General features: G+C 41.4%; 1 protein-coding gene across 8 annotated transcripts in view; it reads left to right on the plus strand.

Annotated features, from left to right (window-relative positions):
- Positions 1–3,417: 3,417 nt before the first annotated feature.
- DYNC1I1 (dynein cytoplasmic 1 intermediate chain 1) overlaps positions 3,418–15,629 on the plus strand; it is a 269,907-nt gene continuing 257,695 nt past the window's right edge. Inside the window, exon 1 of one of the 8 annotated variants that reach the window (XM_074340758.1) lies at positions 3,418–3,725. The gene's annotated coding sequence lies outside the window, so the exon portion shown is untranslated. Of the gene's footprint in view, positions 3,938–4,556; positions 4,576–15,629 lie in introns of those variants that run through there. The other 7 variants (XM_074340755.1, XM_074340754.1, XM_074340751.1 and 4 more) reach the window with 7 other exon arrangements.

Genomic DNA, 15,629 nt, shown 5'->3' on the forward strand with positions numbered 1-15,629 from the left:
CAACTTCAGTCTTATAATAGAAAAATATGTAAAACATATCCCGCTGATATATACCCCACACAAAACAGTATATGACCTTGGGCAGTGGTTTTATTACCTTCCTGACAGGGCTTTATTCTGAGCATGATGTAGAGTCGTATCTTAACTAGAGACTATTTCCAAGCATTTTTTTCCTTCTTCAGCACCTTATATTTTTATAGCTGACTCAGATGTCTCATGTTTCTTTTCCGTGATTTTCGGGCCTTCGGATCACTGAGGTGAATTTTCAGTTTTATTTCTCATGACCAAGATATAATGAACTGAGGAATAACTTCCAGGAAAGATTCTTGGGCAGGTATCCAGGGGTCTGGTATATAAAAGTATTGTTGTAACCTGTGTGAAGCGGGGCTCTAGGAAAGTAAGACAGACAAGGGAACCATCTGTGGGGACATGTTTGTATCCAGCACTGATGACATGCACAGAGACAGAGAAATCTGTCTTGAAGGATAGTAGTGACCCCAAGTTCTGAGTGGTCCCTAAAGTCTGGTAATGTCACAGATTGGACACTGAATTTAGAGGGTACAAAGTTCCACTTTTTGAACTTTTCATGCTAACTGGATTAGTAAGAGCAAACTATGGCCAACATTTATTGAATGTTTGTAATTATATGCTAGGGTCTGTGCCAAATGCTTCACATGGATTAACTCAGTGAAATATCGTAGGAGATGAGTATCTTTATTGCCCCCTTTTGACTTCTAGGAGACCTGAGTCTCAGAGGAGTCTAGTAACATGTGCAAATACACAAAACCAGTAAGTGGTAGATAGAGAGTCTGATTCCAAAGCAGGGGCATTTAGCCATACCATTGTCTCTCTGACGGATTCTAAAGCAACATTTCAGTGGCTAGCAAGTTAGGAATTTGTCCAGCATGTTTTGTGGTAGCTGCTTAATCCCTTCTTAGAGACTTTCTTTCAAAATTTGGAGCAATAACTAGATTAAGAGGTGAAGCAGGTATATTTGCAATGAGCAGTTTATAAATTTTAGGGGGGTATATGGGAACTCTATGCTTTCTGTACAAGTTGTTTTTTTTTTTGTAAACCTAGAATGCTCTAAAAACAAATCTATCAATAAAAAATAAGGTCTATGCCTCTGTTTCTGCCTGCTCTCTAACTTCATTCTCAAATACACATGACCATCTGTCAAAATTTGTATCTAACTATAGACATACACCCAGAACCTCTCCCATGAGGCCTTCTAAATCATAAAGATTCCCAACTGGAATGGATTTTCCTCTTCTTCTCTCATGGCAAATGTCTTTAATTGTTATACTTTTCCTAGTCTGCTTGGTGTTAAAGCCAGTTGTGTCTTTTCATTAGATTTTGAGTCTCTAAAATATAGAGATCATTATTTTCTTATTCACTTCCAGCCCCACACCCAATATCTGTACTATGCCTGGGTACATGATTGTGAAATAATTTTTAACTCAGTTTTCCTGGATCTCTTCATCGTATATAGGAGGTATACATGTTATTAAACTTCTTTTCCTCCTGTTAATCTGTCTTTTATTGTAGGATGTCTCAGTCAAGAACACAGAAGGGTAAGGGAAAAATTATTTTTCCTCCCCTGCAGAGCAATAGACTATACTATATAGCCTAGGTGTGTAGTTGGCTATACCAAATAGGTTTGTGTAAATACTGTTAAAAAGAAAACCACAGGTCAAAAAAAAATGGCATCACTTGTGCTAAAATAAAGCCCCTGAATGCCAAACCTAGATTTAATACTTGACCTAATTGCTATTTGAACCTCTCCCAGAAACGTAATAAACCAGTCTTGAATTTTCTGGTCAACACCAATGAAGAAATCTGTCACTGAGACCCTCTCCACAATCCACTCCCACATCCCCACAGAAAGAAGAGGCAATCTGCATGATAAAAATCCTTGCCATTCCCTTCCTCCCAAAAGAAGCCGTCCTAGTCTAAAATTAATCCTTTGTTTTCTTTTGTTGATAACTCCCTTGCCCCATCCTTCTTCCTATAAAAACCTTCCATTTTGTTCAACTCCTCTGAGTACTGGGAACTTAGTTGCTAAGTGGGATGCTGCTTGATTCATAAACCACTAAATAAAGCCAATTAGATTTTCAAATTTACTTGGTTAACTTTTATTTTTTAACAGTACACTCTATGATGTTTGCACAACCAGGAAATCACTTAACGGTGAATTTTTTATAACATATCCCTGTTGTTAAGCAGTACACGATTGTAGTAAGTATCCAATACATGGCAGAGGCAAGTATTTGTTTCATAGAGTTTTTCTTCTGCAATATCTTGAATTCTTTCTATTTAAAGGTATTTCACCTGTCTCTTTTTTAACCATATTTATGGTCACAATAATTTGCCAGGTAGGCAAAAATTGGAACAGGGATGGCCATTTTATAGATAAGTATGGTATTGTATTTACAACCAGATATAGATTTATTTTGAAATTAGTATAGTACTTACTGACTGAATAAATTCATACATATTTACGCAACTATTATGCATCAAACACTGTTGTAGGTATTGGGGCTACCGCAGTGAATAAGATACAGTCCTTGCCCTCTATTAACTTTCATTCTAATGTGTACAATGACCAAACATGTCAACTGAAAAATAATTATCAACTACATGTTTCATCACCAAAAAGGATTTATTCCAGGAAGAAGAGTTGCAATCCAGTGCATGCAGACATGGCAAGCCACGTGCACACGCTGGCTTAAGTGCCACTTATATAAGGGAGGGTATTTATATAAGGGAAAATGGAAGTTAAGTCAGAGGGAAATTAGAACCACAGAGTATCATTATCAACAGAGTTCTTCCTATAGGGTTCTCACCATTTCTCGAGTGTGAGAATTTCCGTAAGCCCTAGCTCCTCTCATAGATCCTTCCAACTCATTATGTTCCCTTAAAGTTCCAGTTAGGATTATTACACATAGATACTCAAGAAACATGACGAAAAGCTTACCTATATAGTGGTGCCAAACCTGAGTTGATTAGAACCCCAAAACCCATTCCTGGGCCTTAAAATTTAGCAGTTATGGCAAGGTTTGGGGGCAGTCCAAGAATGGATACCCAGGATTTTAAAAGCTAGGACTCTAAGAAACAATGTTGTGGAGGCAAGCTATAGGTATTTTTTTCTTCTGGGAAAAAATAGGGATAAATCAGACATATAAGTCTGTGTGTAGCAGATGGATGGGATCTGAGCTTACTATTTCTATTTAAATAACCTTAAAGTAATTGTCTGGGCGTGCAAGTTGTTTAATGTTGGCATGTCAGCAGGGGCTCCCAAAACACTGAAACTCTTCTGTTTGTAGCAACTTAGGTGTGAGTCCTGCCGATTGCATAGGGATAGACCGATTGACCTCCGCTGGTTGCCTGCTCGCCTCCCGCTTCTGGACCAGCGCCACTCCCTCCTCGAGAGACCCGGTGAGGCAGCGGGGGAGCGGAGGACGCTCCCGCGGGAGGGGCGCGGGGCGTGGAGGGCGTGGGCCGGGGGCGGGGCGAGCCCCGCAGACTGGGTGCTCCCGGGAGCTGTCAGTGTCAGGCTCAGGGAGAGAGAGGAAGTGCTGGCTCCCAGAGGAGCGTGAGCCGAGCGGCCGGCGCAGCGTGAGACAGCACATCCTGCGCGCGCCGCGCCTGCCGCCCTCCGGAGTCGCCCGGGAGCCGCCGCTGCGCTCGGGGAATCCGGAGCAGCCGCCGCCGAGCGCGTCCAGGTAAACAGAAGAGGGGTGTCGAGCTCTCCCGCCGCCGCGTCGGCGCCCCTCCTCAGCAGTAGTGCGGCCCCTGCAGCCGCAGCCGGACCCTTGCCGCGGCCCCCGCGCAGGATCCTGCGTGCTCCGCTGCGCCCTAAGGTGGCCAGAGCCCTCCAGCGGCAGCCCCTTCCTGCAGCAGCCCCTTCCTGCAGCTCTCCCAGCAGAGCCGAGAGGTGAGTGCAGAGGAGGGGTCGTGGTGTCTTCACCTTGTCGCCCACCTTGTGGGCGGGGAGGGGCGTCCCAGGGAGCCCCGCCTCGGTCTTCTCTTGGGGAGCAGAAGGCCAGCGGCAATGAAATCCGCACCCCTCTGGGCCACCAGCAGACGGCCCTGGAAGGAGGAGGGAGCTGCAGAGGAAGGGAAAGGATGCTGTTTGATTACATTCTCAGCTGTCTGCAAAGGTCTTAGATGCTGTTGCTGCCCGCCAAGTTGGAGGGAGCGAATGTACTTCCAGCAGGGCATTAATTAACACGCACGCAGGAAGATGTCAGTTTCTCTCAAGGCTGCAAAAAAGTGCGGGTGGGGGATGTGTTTTCGTAAACACCTTACCGGCTGCGTGGCTCTCCTTCCCCTACTCCCACTCCCGAAAATCACTCTGGCCTTATAAATCTGTGCGTCGTCATCATGAGGGCTGTGATCCTGGCAGCACCGATGGGAACTGAGTGTGCCAGAGTCTCATGACTTGTACCTCCGCTAATAAGGTTAAGCAGAAACCCCGGACAGGACAGGAAATTGCTTAGGAAATCAGAGACTCAACAAAAATGCCGAAGATGGAATACAATCATTATCCTGGCCTCTGCTACATCTATCTAGGTAAGGGGGCAGGAAAAAGTAGCCAGCCATTTTCTTGCCTGGAATGCATTTCAAGTGGGCATGCTAGACTTCTTGTAGTTCAAGGTTATGAAAAATTGCTCCCAAATATTTCAGGTTAGCAGAAATCTCAGCTAACAGTAAAGCATCTGTAACTGCAGAAGACATCATAGGGCTTATATTTAGCACAGATATGGGTGACTGTCTATGTACATATTTTCATTGTGGAAATTATAGAGAAAGATGATGATCAGTGTTAATAAATTTGAAATGGAGCTCTCAGTGCAAGTTGCATCCTGAGGGTCCTAGTGGGAATGGGATGAATACTTTCTCTGATTATTTAAAATGCCAAATTTTCTCTGAAAGTTTTGGTGTGGGGGGAAAAAAGAGCCTAAACTCTGCTTCTGACCATATTTCTCAATAAAATAAAACCAGACACTCCTACCAATAAGTTGTCCAATGTTCTCTTCATAGACACCAACGCTTCCAAATTTCTTAAGGTGTTGAGGACCCAGTGCTCAAAGAGCCATTTCTCTTAAAAATCTTCCAGCACCATCGTGGGGATGTTTGGGCCCAGCGCAGGCTTTCCCCAGCCTGTCCAGCTCTGGGCCCGGTTTGGGGACCAAAACATCTCTTTTTCTTCCTTGTCTTTGGCCTCAGGCACAGATTCACCTACTTCCTCTCCATTTGGACCTCGGCTACTGCAGCCTCTGCTGCCCAGTGCCCTAGAGGAGAGGGATGGCTCAGCTCCTCCTCCTACCTAGCCTGTCCTCTCCTATTGAAAACATGTCCTGAACTCTTTTGGTGTTAAAGATCTACATCATTAGGTATAATCGCCATTTGGGGTATAGGCAGAGGAAAAAAACTCAACTCACAGGACAATGGGGCAGATTCTTACAGTGGTGGTTCCTGGTCTCTATTTTCTAACTCCTAAGATAGTAAGAGGAAGTCACCCAGCATTTCTGTCAGCCTGTTTTATGTCTAAGAAGGGGCCCTTTAACTTTCTTCCCATCCCTTTTACTTCCTCAAACACTCTTTTCCGAGTCTACATTTGCTGAATAAGCCTTTCTCTTAACTCCAGTGCAGACCCAAGAAATTCTTGGGGATCCATCCAGGGTGCTGCGCTGTCCGTACTCAGAACAGCCTCGAGGCTCAGTCTTGTAAAACACACACCAGGTCTTTAAATCCAGCCGTGTCTCTTAGCACAGACTGTGTGCATAGGCTACATTCACAGTTAGGTACCTAAATGGGCCGTTCATTCTCCCTTGTCACCCTGTTTCTGTCTGTCACTAATCTAGCATCAAATGAAAAGGACATACACATCTGTTGCAAACATAAGTATATTCCCTCACCACTTTGTTCTCCTTACACTTTGTTCCACCAAATAAAACAAAGGTTGATAATATATTGAGCAATTTAGCATTGCTCAGTACATTTAATAAATGAATTACACTACATTTACTAAAATGTATTGAGCACTTGAACAGGCATTACATTTTAAACTACTTTTCCATGTATTAACTTACGTAATCCTTACCAAAACCTTATGCAGTATTATATTATTTGTACTCCTATTTGACAGGTGAGGAAACTAAGATGCAAAGATGTCAAGTAACTTTCTGAAAATTGATCAGCTGATAAGTTGTAGAGACAGGATTTGAACCTGGCAGTCTGACTCTACTCTTCTGTACTAAAGAACAATTCTATTGGTTAATTTTCATCTATTGAATACCGGGCTCTTTTCTTATGTTATCTCATTTTGTTCCTTATATTAATCCTATGAAGGAGATAATTATCCATATTTTGCAGGTGATGAAACTGAGTTGCGTGACATAGTCAAGGTTATAGTTAATAAATAGCAGAGGTAGGATTCAAGTCAGATCTGTCCAACTCTAAGACCAAAACTCATCCATTTTAGCTATTGTCCTCTGTGAAACAAAAAGCCGAGCTTGTCTGTTTCGTTTGGGTTTGCTGCTCAGTTTCCCTGTGAGCCATTGTTATTTCCTTTACGCCTCAAGTATAGCCATACTTTTTTTGCTGTGGATGATGTGGCAGACCCAAAGTAGGACTATTGCTCTTTCGAAATTAAATGTTGTCTTGGTTCTATCTCCTTAATGAAATTAGCTAATTCCCTATAATACTTTGTGGATCTCAAATGCCAGGTAAATAGTAATTTCCTTGATATGGAGATTGCTTTTATTAGGAACTTTTGTGGCTCCTAAATCCCCTAGAAAATGTGAGAAAATACGTTCTTTAGGGAACTTTGCTGGAACAATGAACTCCTGGGGTTGACTTTTTTGAGAATTAACTAAAGTTAATTTGATTCTTATTTGTTTGACATTTTATAAGCCTTTGTCTAGGTCCATGTAAAAATGTATCCTTTTGACTGGGAACTTGTCATCGCTATCTGAACTCACTTCCTTTGCTTCCTCTCTACAGAGAGCCTGGCATCAGAATGTCAGAGTGAGGCTTGCATTGTAACAGACACTGCTGCCCAGATGGCAACCCTGAGGAGCCCACATGTTCATAAGCCATCTCCTGATTCATTGTTTAGAGGAGGCATCTTAAACAGGAGTCATAGGCATTGTGGAGGGCAGGTGCATGATATATTCAGGTGGTCATTGAACTCTATAAAACTGATGCAAAATTTTATGCATTTGTGCATAAACGAAGTTTTCTAGGACAAAAATAGGGTATTTGTGCCTAAAAAGAGATTAAGAACCACTAGTTCAAGTGAACTCTTTAAGAAAGGGAGCGGGGAGCAGAGGCCACTCTGCTGAACTGTGTTGAAAACAAGGCAAATCTGTTTGGCCAGAGGAAGCCAAGAAAAAATGTTCTTGGCTATTGGGACATTTTGGACATTTTGCTACCAAGGCATGCTTGAGGCGCACAGGTGTAGGTACAACATACACTAATGCGTGCTTGAACCAAATGAGGTCTCCGGGAGTAGCAGGCAGCCCTGGCACTGTTTGCCATTCATTGGGCACTTACCCTGTTCATATTCAGGGTTCATCAAATCATGCCAACATCCCTGTGAGGCTGACACTTTAATCTTCATTTGGTAAACAACAAATATGATGCTTGGAAACATTAAGCCACTTGTCAAGGGCACATGAAGCCAGTTAGCGGAAAGGCTGGATTTCAAATTCCAAAGCCTGTTTATTCTCTTCCCATTGTATCTCATTGTTGCCCTGGGTGAGATGCCAAAAAAGTACTGTTTAGTGTAACTTTTTATTGTGGCAGGATGGAGAGTCCCTCAAGAACATGCCCACACTCCAGATAGGAAAAGCCTAAATGTGTTACCAAAGGGGAGCAAGAAAGTTAGACATCTCTCTCTCAGTGTGGCAGATGATAAGCAACCCCTACTTTCCCTTGAGGTGTGCTGAAGCCCCTTGTTTGATTCTGAAGTGTCAGCAGGTATATTGCTCAGCACCAAATGCATAGCTGTCCACAAGTTAAGACAGCCCAGAAAGGGGATTTGGCAGGGGTAGCCGCACGTCAAGACTTTACTCATTGCAAAGATGAATTTACTTCAAAGCTGAATTCAAAGCTGCCAAGTGTTCTGGGGCTTACCTGATATAGTGGCTGCATCGGGATCCAGAACACTAATTTGATAGTAAACCCGGAGAGGATCTCTGCTTAACAGATGACCTACATGCCCTTTTGTTTTAGTTCATATCAATCCTCAGATCCTCACATGTAGCTGTACTTGCTTCCAAGATTGACTTAATGCCTAACATTTTTATGCTTTATCCATATTCATGTTACACTATAAAACAAGCCAGTTTCATTTTGGGGTATGGACCAGCTAATACCCTCAGTGTGGCAAAAACACAAAGCAGAAATTTGTTAGAGTCAAGGGCATTCTTTATAATAAAAGTAAGTCTCAGGAACTGTAAAGGATGATTGCACTTGATCAACAGATCTGCCTAGGAACAGATACCAGTGTGCTTCATTATGCTTCCACAGTGTTTCTCTCCCATAACCTCTGAAGAATGAATAAATGGGTTGTTTGTTTTTTTGTTGTTGAGTTGTGTGAGTTCTTTATATATTTTGGCTATTCACACCTTATCGGAGGCGTTGCTTGCAAAAATCTTCTCCCATTCATCATCTATGTCTCACAGTATGTGTTTATCACCCAGAGTCAGTTCTCCTTCCATCACCATATATATAACCCCGTTTACTCTCTTCTAGAACCACCCTCCCCCCTTGCCCTCTAGTAACCACTAAACTATTGTCTACGTCTGCGAGTTTTTGTTTCTTCATTTGTTTGTCTTGTTCTTTTGTTCTTTTCAGTTTTATATACCACATGTCAGTGAAATCATATGGTTCTTGACTTTTTCAGTCTGACTTATTTTGCTTAACATTATAATCTCAAGATCCATCCATGTTGTCGCAAATGGTACTGAGATACAGATGATGTACTACAGAATTGTACACCTGAAATCTGTGTAACTTTACTAACAATTGTCACCCCAAAAAACTTTAATTAAAAAAAGGAATGCATGAATTTATTTATTTATTTATTTATTTATTTATTTATTTATTTAATGAATTAATTTCCCCATCACCTCAGCCCCCTCCCTTTGGCAAGCATCAGCTTCTTCTCTATATCTATGGGTGGGTCTGTTTCTGTTTTGTTTATCCTTTTTTTTTTTTTTTTTCAGATTCCACATACAAGTGAAATCATGTGGCATTTGTCTTTCTCTGTCTGATTTATTTCACTTAGCATGAATACCCTCTAGGTCCATCGACATTACAAATGGCAGGATTTCCTTCTTTTTTATGGCTGAATAATACTCCATTTTTAATATATATCACATTTTCTTTATTCATCCACCTGTTGATGGGCACTTAGGTTACTTCCATATCTTGGCTATTACTTGTAATGCTGCAATGAATATAGGGGTGCCTATATTTTTTCGGAACAGTGTTTTTGTTTTCTTTAGATAAATACCCAGAAGTGGAATTGCTGGATCGTATGGCAGCAGTATTTTTAATTTTTTGAGGAATCACCATATTATTTTCCATAGTGGGTACACCAATTTACTATCTCACCAACAGTACATGAGGGCTCATATCTTCGCCAGCATTTACTATTTGTTGATTTAGTGATAGTAGCCATTCTGACCTATGTGAGATGTTCTCTCATTGTGTTTTTTATTTGCATTTCTCTGATGATTGGTGATGTTGAGCATCTCTTCATATGTCTATTGGTGATTTGTATGTCCTCTTTGGAGAAAAATCCATTCAGGTCCTCTGCCTATTGTTTAATTGGTTTGTTATTTTGCTGTTAAGTTGTATGAGTGCATTATATATTTTGGATATTAACCCCTTATTGGAGGTATTATTTACAAATATCTCCCATTCAGTAGCTTGTCTTGTTTCCTTGATGGTTTCCTTCACTGTGCAAAAGCTTATTAGTTTGATCTAGTCCAATTAGTTTATTTTTTCTTTTGTTTCCCTTGGCTGAGGAGGCTTATTTCTAAGAGCTATGTTTTCTTCTAGGAGTTTTATGGTTTCAGGTCTTACATTTAAGTCTTTAATCCATTTTGAGGTTATTTTTGTATGTAGTGTAAGAAAGTAGTCCAATTTCTTTTTTTTTGCATGTGTCTCTCCAGTTTTGCCAATACCACTTATCTTTACCCCTTTGCATATCCTTGCCTCCATTGTCATAGATTAATTGACCATATAAGCAAGGATTTATTTCTGGGCTCTCTATTCTATTGATCTATGTATCTGTTTTTTGTTTTTTTATCTTTTAAATTAAATTTTTTTTTTTTTTAATTGGGGAATATTTGGAAACAGTGTGTTTCTCCAGGGCCCATCAGCTCCAAGTCAAGTCATTGTCCTTCAGTCTAGTTGTGGAGGGCGCAGCTCAGCTCCAAGTCCAGTTGCTGTTTTCCATCTTAGTTGCAGGGGGCGCAGCCCACCATCCCATGCAGGAATTGAATTGGCAGCCTTGTTAAGACCTCTCCCACTAATCACCTGAGCCATCTGGCTGCCCCACCAGCAGCTCAGCGGCAGCTTGTTGTCTTCAATCTAGTTGTGGAGGGTGCAGCTCACTGGCCCAGGTGGGAATCGAACCGGCAACCATGTTGTTAAGAGCTCGCGCGCTAACCAACTGAGCCATCCAGCAGCCTCTATGTATCTGTTTTTATGCCAATATCATAGTCTTTTGATTATTGTAGTATAACCTCTAAAGGGCTTTTGAAAATTCTGCTACTCCCTCACCTCCACACATTTTAGGTTGGCATTTGACAGTTTTCATAGGAAATTTAAAGAATCACAATGAATGTGATTTCCAGAATATTGTAAACTTTGATATTTATGAAGAAAATGATAATGTCATTCTTTGAATCCAATTAAAGAATGGATTCAAATATTACACCAACTTCTATTTAAAAAAGTACCTGAAGGAGCTCTTCGACAAATGGGTATTTTTATACCTTGTGGTCAAGCCTCACTGTAAGATTTGGGTTTCTTTTCTTTTCCCTCTGACCACATGGAAGAAGGGCTTTTGTGAAATTGGAGGTGGGAGAGGATTACTGAGCGAATGTCACTAGCTCTTCCTAAGCCTACATGTTCTTTAGAAAGCCTTTGTGGACACCAGGGGCACGCAATGCCAGTTTGAAGAGCATGCAATTATCTAGCACAGGTGCAGTATGTTCCATGTCATTGTGGGGTAGTTGCCAGGAATCGGGTCCCAGCCTTTGTCTATGTGGCTGAAACTCAAGGTGGACAGGGCCAGAAGGAACTGCAGAGCTACCGATCCCATCTCTTGCCCTCAGACAGGTGACTGTGTACATAGCTGTCTTCCCTCTATTTAATGTTTTATAGGCAAAAATCGACCCACTCCAGTGTTTATCATTATCATTATTATTATTATTAGTTTCAGGTATAAAACAACACAGTGATGAGATATTTATATATCTCACAAAGTGATAACCCCAATGAGTCTATTACCCATTTGACACTGTACATGATTATTACAGTATTACTGACTATAGTCCCTATGCTGTACTTTATATCCCATGACTATTCTTTTTTTTATTATGGCTGACATTCAATATTATTTTATATTTTTTTCAGGTGTACAGCGTAGTGGTTTCCAGTGGCTTTTATTTCAGTGATTCTCAGCCAGGAGCGATTGTCTACTTCAGGGGACATTTGGCAATTTCTGGAGACATTTTTGGTTATCCCAACTGGAGAGAGACGGTGGTTGCAGGCAGATATGTAATGGGTACAAGTCAGGACTGCTGCTGAACAAGTCACAGGATAGTCCCCAGGAGAAAGAATTATCCCGCCCAAAATGTTAATAAGGCCAAGGTTAAGAACCCCTGTGTTAGGTGTTTGGTTTTCTCATTGAAATCTTCCCTTCTATAATGTAAGTGCATTTATTTGTTTGGTGTTTTACAACATAAGAGCACAACGTCTAAGAGGGATAAGGTAATGGAAAGAAGAAGACAAATATCCCACTTGTAGCCTGTTAGAGCCTCAGTTTCTTCATCTGTAAAATGGAGAGAATGCAAAGTTGTTGTTAGGATTGCAGGTAATGAGAGTACAGAGTCTACTACATGGCACATGCTCAGTGCGTGGAAGATGCTTTTTATTATCTAACAGCAACTATATGTCACCTTCCAGCTTTCTCTTCTCAGGGATGTGTATGGTCTTGTTCTCCTTTGAACTAAAGGTATGTTTTTAAAAGATTTTTATTTTGAATTCTACTTGTGTACGTGCCTCCTTCCCGTTCTAGGCTCTAGGCTCCCTGAGGGGTCCTTGTACGAGCTTTGTTGACCTGAAATATTAGTCAGAATAGATTCCACTTCATTTTCCTTTTATTATAAGATTTAATTCTTTCCCCTTGGATCGTTTTCATGTGTTTAGTAAAAACATTCACTTCCTGAAATGTAGCCCCCATTGCACGTCTGGGCCCAGTCTCGGTGTGGGCTTGGTAATGCCTAGAATTCTGAAAGCCTTGCCTTGCTGAATCGGGATCACATGGAGCCTTTCTGCTGGGGGAGGGGTGTTTTGAGGAGGACATCCTTTCAGTCTAGAAGTGACAGGCAGGATGGTTTGAGTCTGGTGTTTTCCTTTATGCACCTCCTGGGCTAATTCTCTTGATCTGCCTTTGATCTGACACTCTCCTCTGAGCAGTACAGTGCTTTGGTTCCTTTTTGGTGAGAAGAGGGGACATTTTGATTCATTTGTCAGATTTCTATTTTATACTAATGTCTAGACTGAAGTCAAAAGCAGTGTGTATGTATGTTTTAAATGGCGCTACGGGATAAACAGTGACACCATATTTCATATCCTTTGCCTACAATCAGTTTCCCTTTTAGAATGCAGATTTTTCTACTCTAACCTGAAACAGTACCCATTTCTTTGTTTGACAAGCTGAAGATTTTAGTAATTGAAATGGAAAGACATCCTCTTCTTTGAAAGTAGTTTAGATCCTGTAATGCACATATGGAAGCCTTTAAGCGTTTATCAAGCCGTAGAGTGTGACAGTAAGCCCACGGATAGGGGATGACATGGCATTCTGTCTCAGAATCAGCTTGTGGAATTTCAGTAGTTGGTGGGTTTGGGTGGTTGAAAAGGTAAGTAGGCCCTGTGGGTACTCTTTGTTTTGACAGTGTCCCCTGTAAATGATGGTACGTCTCCTATTTCACCATCTGCCTCATTAGGATCAAAATAGCAAGGGGTAGTGGGAATGGTATATATTTTGTGAAAGAAAGAATAACAAAAAAAGTCTCTGCCTGTTTCCTTGAAAAGTGTGACTTTGTTCACTTTCAGAAGGTGTAGGTTACTGCTGATTTGGAAAGAGGATCATCCCCCTTTGAATGCTTTGAGGCTCAGAGGAAAGTGAGAAGCTATTTACATAAGTTAAAATGCCAAATGAAATCTTCCAGTGCAAATGTGGACCACCCAGGGACATTGTAAAGGCCAGCTTTGGGGTTTTGAATACAGATTTTCTTGCTTCCTCTTTTTAAGTTTTTAATATTTTTCAAATGCTGCTGAAACGTAATTGGCATAATAGCAAAAATGAAATTCCATATCTTTTGTCATAGATTTTAAACGGGGGTGGGGGGTACTGTAGTCATTTCCCTTGTGAGCCCCTTGTTTTTACAAATAAAGAAATATGAATTCCTAAAATTTGAAGGCCAACGAGTTGTAGATTTTAAAGTAGGTAACCTACTTTAAATGGTTGTAGGAGAGGAAAGATTCTCTTTAAATGTTCCCTCGCCCTGGTGAACTTTCCTTTTGGGAGTGGGCCAGGACATTGGAAATGTCACCTTTAAGATTGTCAGCACCACCACTGTTTTCCCAAACACTGGGGAGGTAGATCTGGGCAGTGCCTGGAAAGAGTTGCTGAGCTCCCTGGGGGAAAATTCAGAATAAAAGTTGTTTTCACCAGGGCATATGTCCTGGCAACCATGTAGTTAGTTATGACACTTAGTGCTGTCTTAGTCTTTATACCTGTTAAAAAAGAAGTTGTTCATGACACTTGCTAAAGAAATGGTAAGGCAGGCTTTATTTAGGGGTCTAACTCGATAGCTGTCTGGACCCCTATAGTGGGGTTTTGCAGTAGGGGAGATAGATTGGACTCAACTCTGAATATAAGAAGGAATAGTTGCATTTATAACTAAGGAGCAGGGTGGTGGTCAGTGGACAGGAAGATTACTAAGAGGAAATATCAGGGGTCAGTGGAGGGATTCAGGCTAAACCAACCTACCAGTATTCTTGCTGAGGTCAGGCCAAGGTGATCAGATATCACTTGGGAGATGCTGGGAGATGAGGAACCTGATCAGATGTCAGTTAGATATCAGCGATCAGATATGGAGGGTGGAGGATTCTAGCTAAACTGACTTGACAGGATTCTTGCTAAAGTTGGGCTCTTGAGAACATGCCCACAGACAGGGTCTAGTTGAAAAAGAGGTCAGAGGAGCCTGACTAGAGTTTGGTCAAGGAGAGAATCTTTGTCACCCACTTCTCAGAGGGCATTCCACAGCGAAGATTAGGTGGGGATGGTAAAGGAGGGAAACTTGCACGTGTCAACCGTGAGTTAAGGAAGGGGAAAAGTAACCAAAATGCTGGATCATTGAAGTAGATTTGGGACTTGGAAATGTATAGATCAAGTTAAGCTGCATCATGATACAGTAAGAAACAACTCCCAAAGCTGAGCAGAGTAACACAACAAAATATTTTTCTCTCTCATGTTACAAGTCCAGTGTGGGTCAAGAAAGGGCCCTGTTCACCACATTCACTCAGAGACCTCTGCTGAGAGAGGCTTCATCTTCTTGTATGTTGCCCCAACCCCTCACATTTCACTGGCCAAAGCAAATCAAACGGCCCTGCCTGACTACAAAGTTGTTAAGTATAGTCCTAGAGGAGGGGACTAGAATTTTTGAAGTTAACCCAATGACGAAGGAAGGGAGGGACTTACTTCAGTTCGGCCTATTCCTGCTGCTACCACACATGTAGGGGTTTCCATATCCAACTTTAGTAGCACCTGAAAGCATGCCCATTTGGAATATAAAAAGTATTTGAATGATTTTAGCATCATGGCTAATAAATAACAGGGTCCTAGACTTAGTGAGCTTACAAATCTAGACTTTACTTATAATGAATAAAAGAAATATGTGTAGAGGTGAAAATTAGCTTCCTGCGGTGGTTTTCCAATTACAGTCAAGAGTATTTATTTAGTACTTGTGGAGTGCCAACCATCACATATGTCACATGGTTGTCACATAAGGTGAAATGTAATAAATACCTAATAGAGGTGTCACAGAGTACAATCGGACTTCAAAGAAGGGAAGTGATTGATTAATAATTAAGTGAATAATCACTTTTTTGAATTTGCAGCTGACCAGATCTCAGTGTTAACCTGGCAAAACCATTTGTATTAATGTTTTATCTTCCTCTTTTGTTCTTGGGCTTGATTTGATCCCAGAACAAGTCATGACAGTGATTAAGAGGTACTATGAGAGCATGACCTCTGGAACTGGGGTTCAACCTCCCAGTGTCCCCGCTTACTAGCCACATGACCTTGACAA

Source organism: Rhinolophus sinicus, linkage group LG09, assembly GCF_036562045.2.
Source record: "Rhinolophus sinicus isolate RSC01 linkage group LG09, ASM3656204v1, whole genome shotgun sequence".
Taxonomy (NCBI): Eukaryota; Metazoa; Chordata; class Mammalia; order Chiroptera; family Rhinolophidae; genus Rhinolophus; species Rhinolophus sinicus.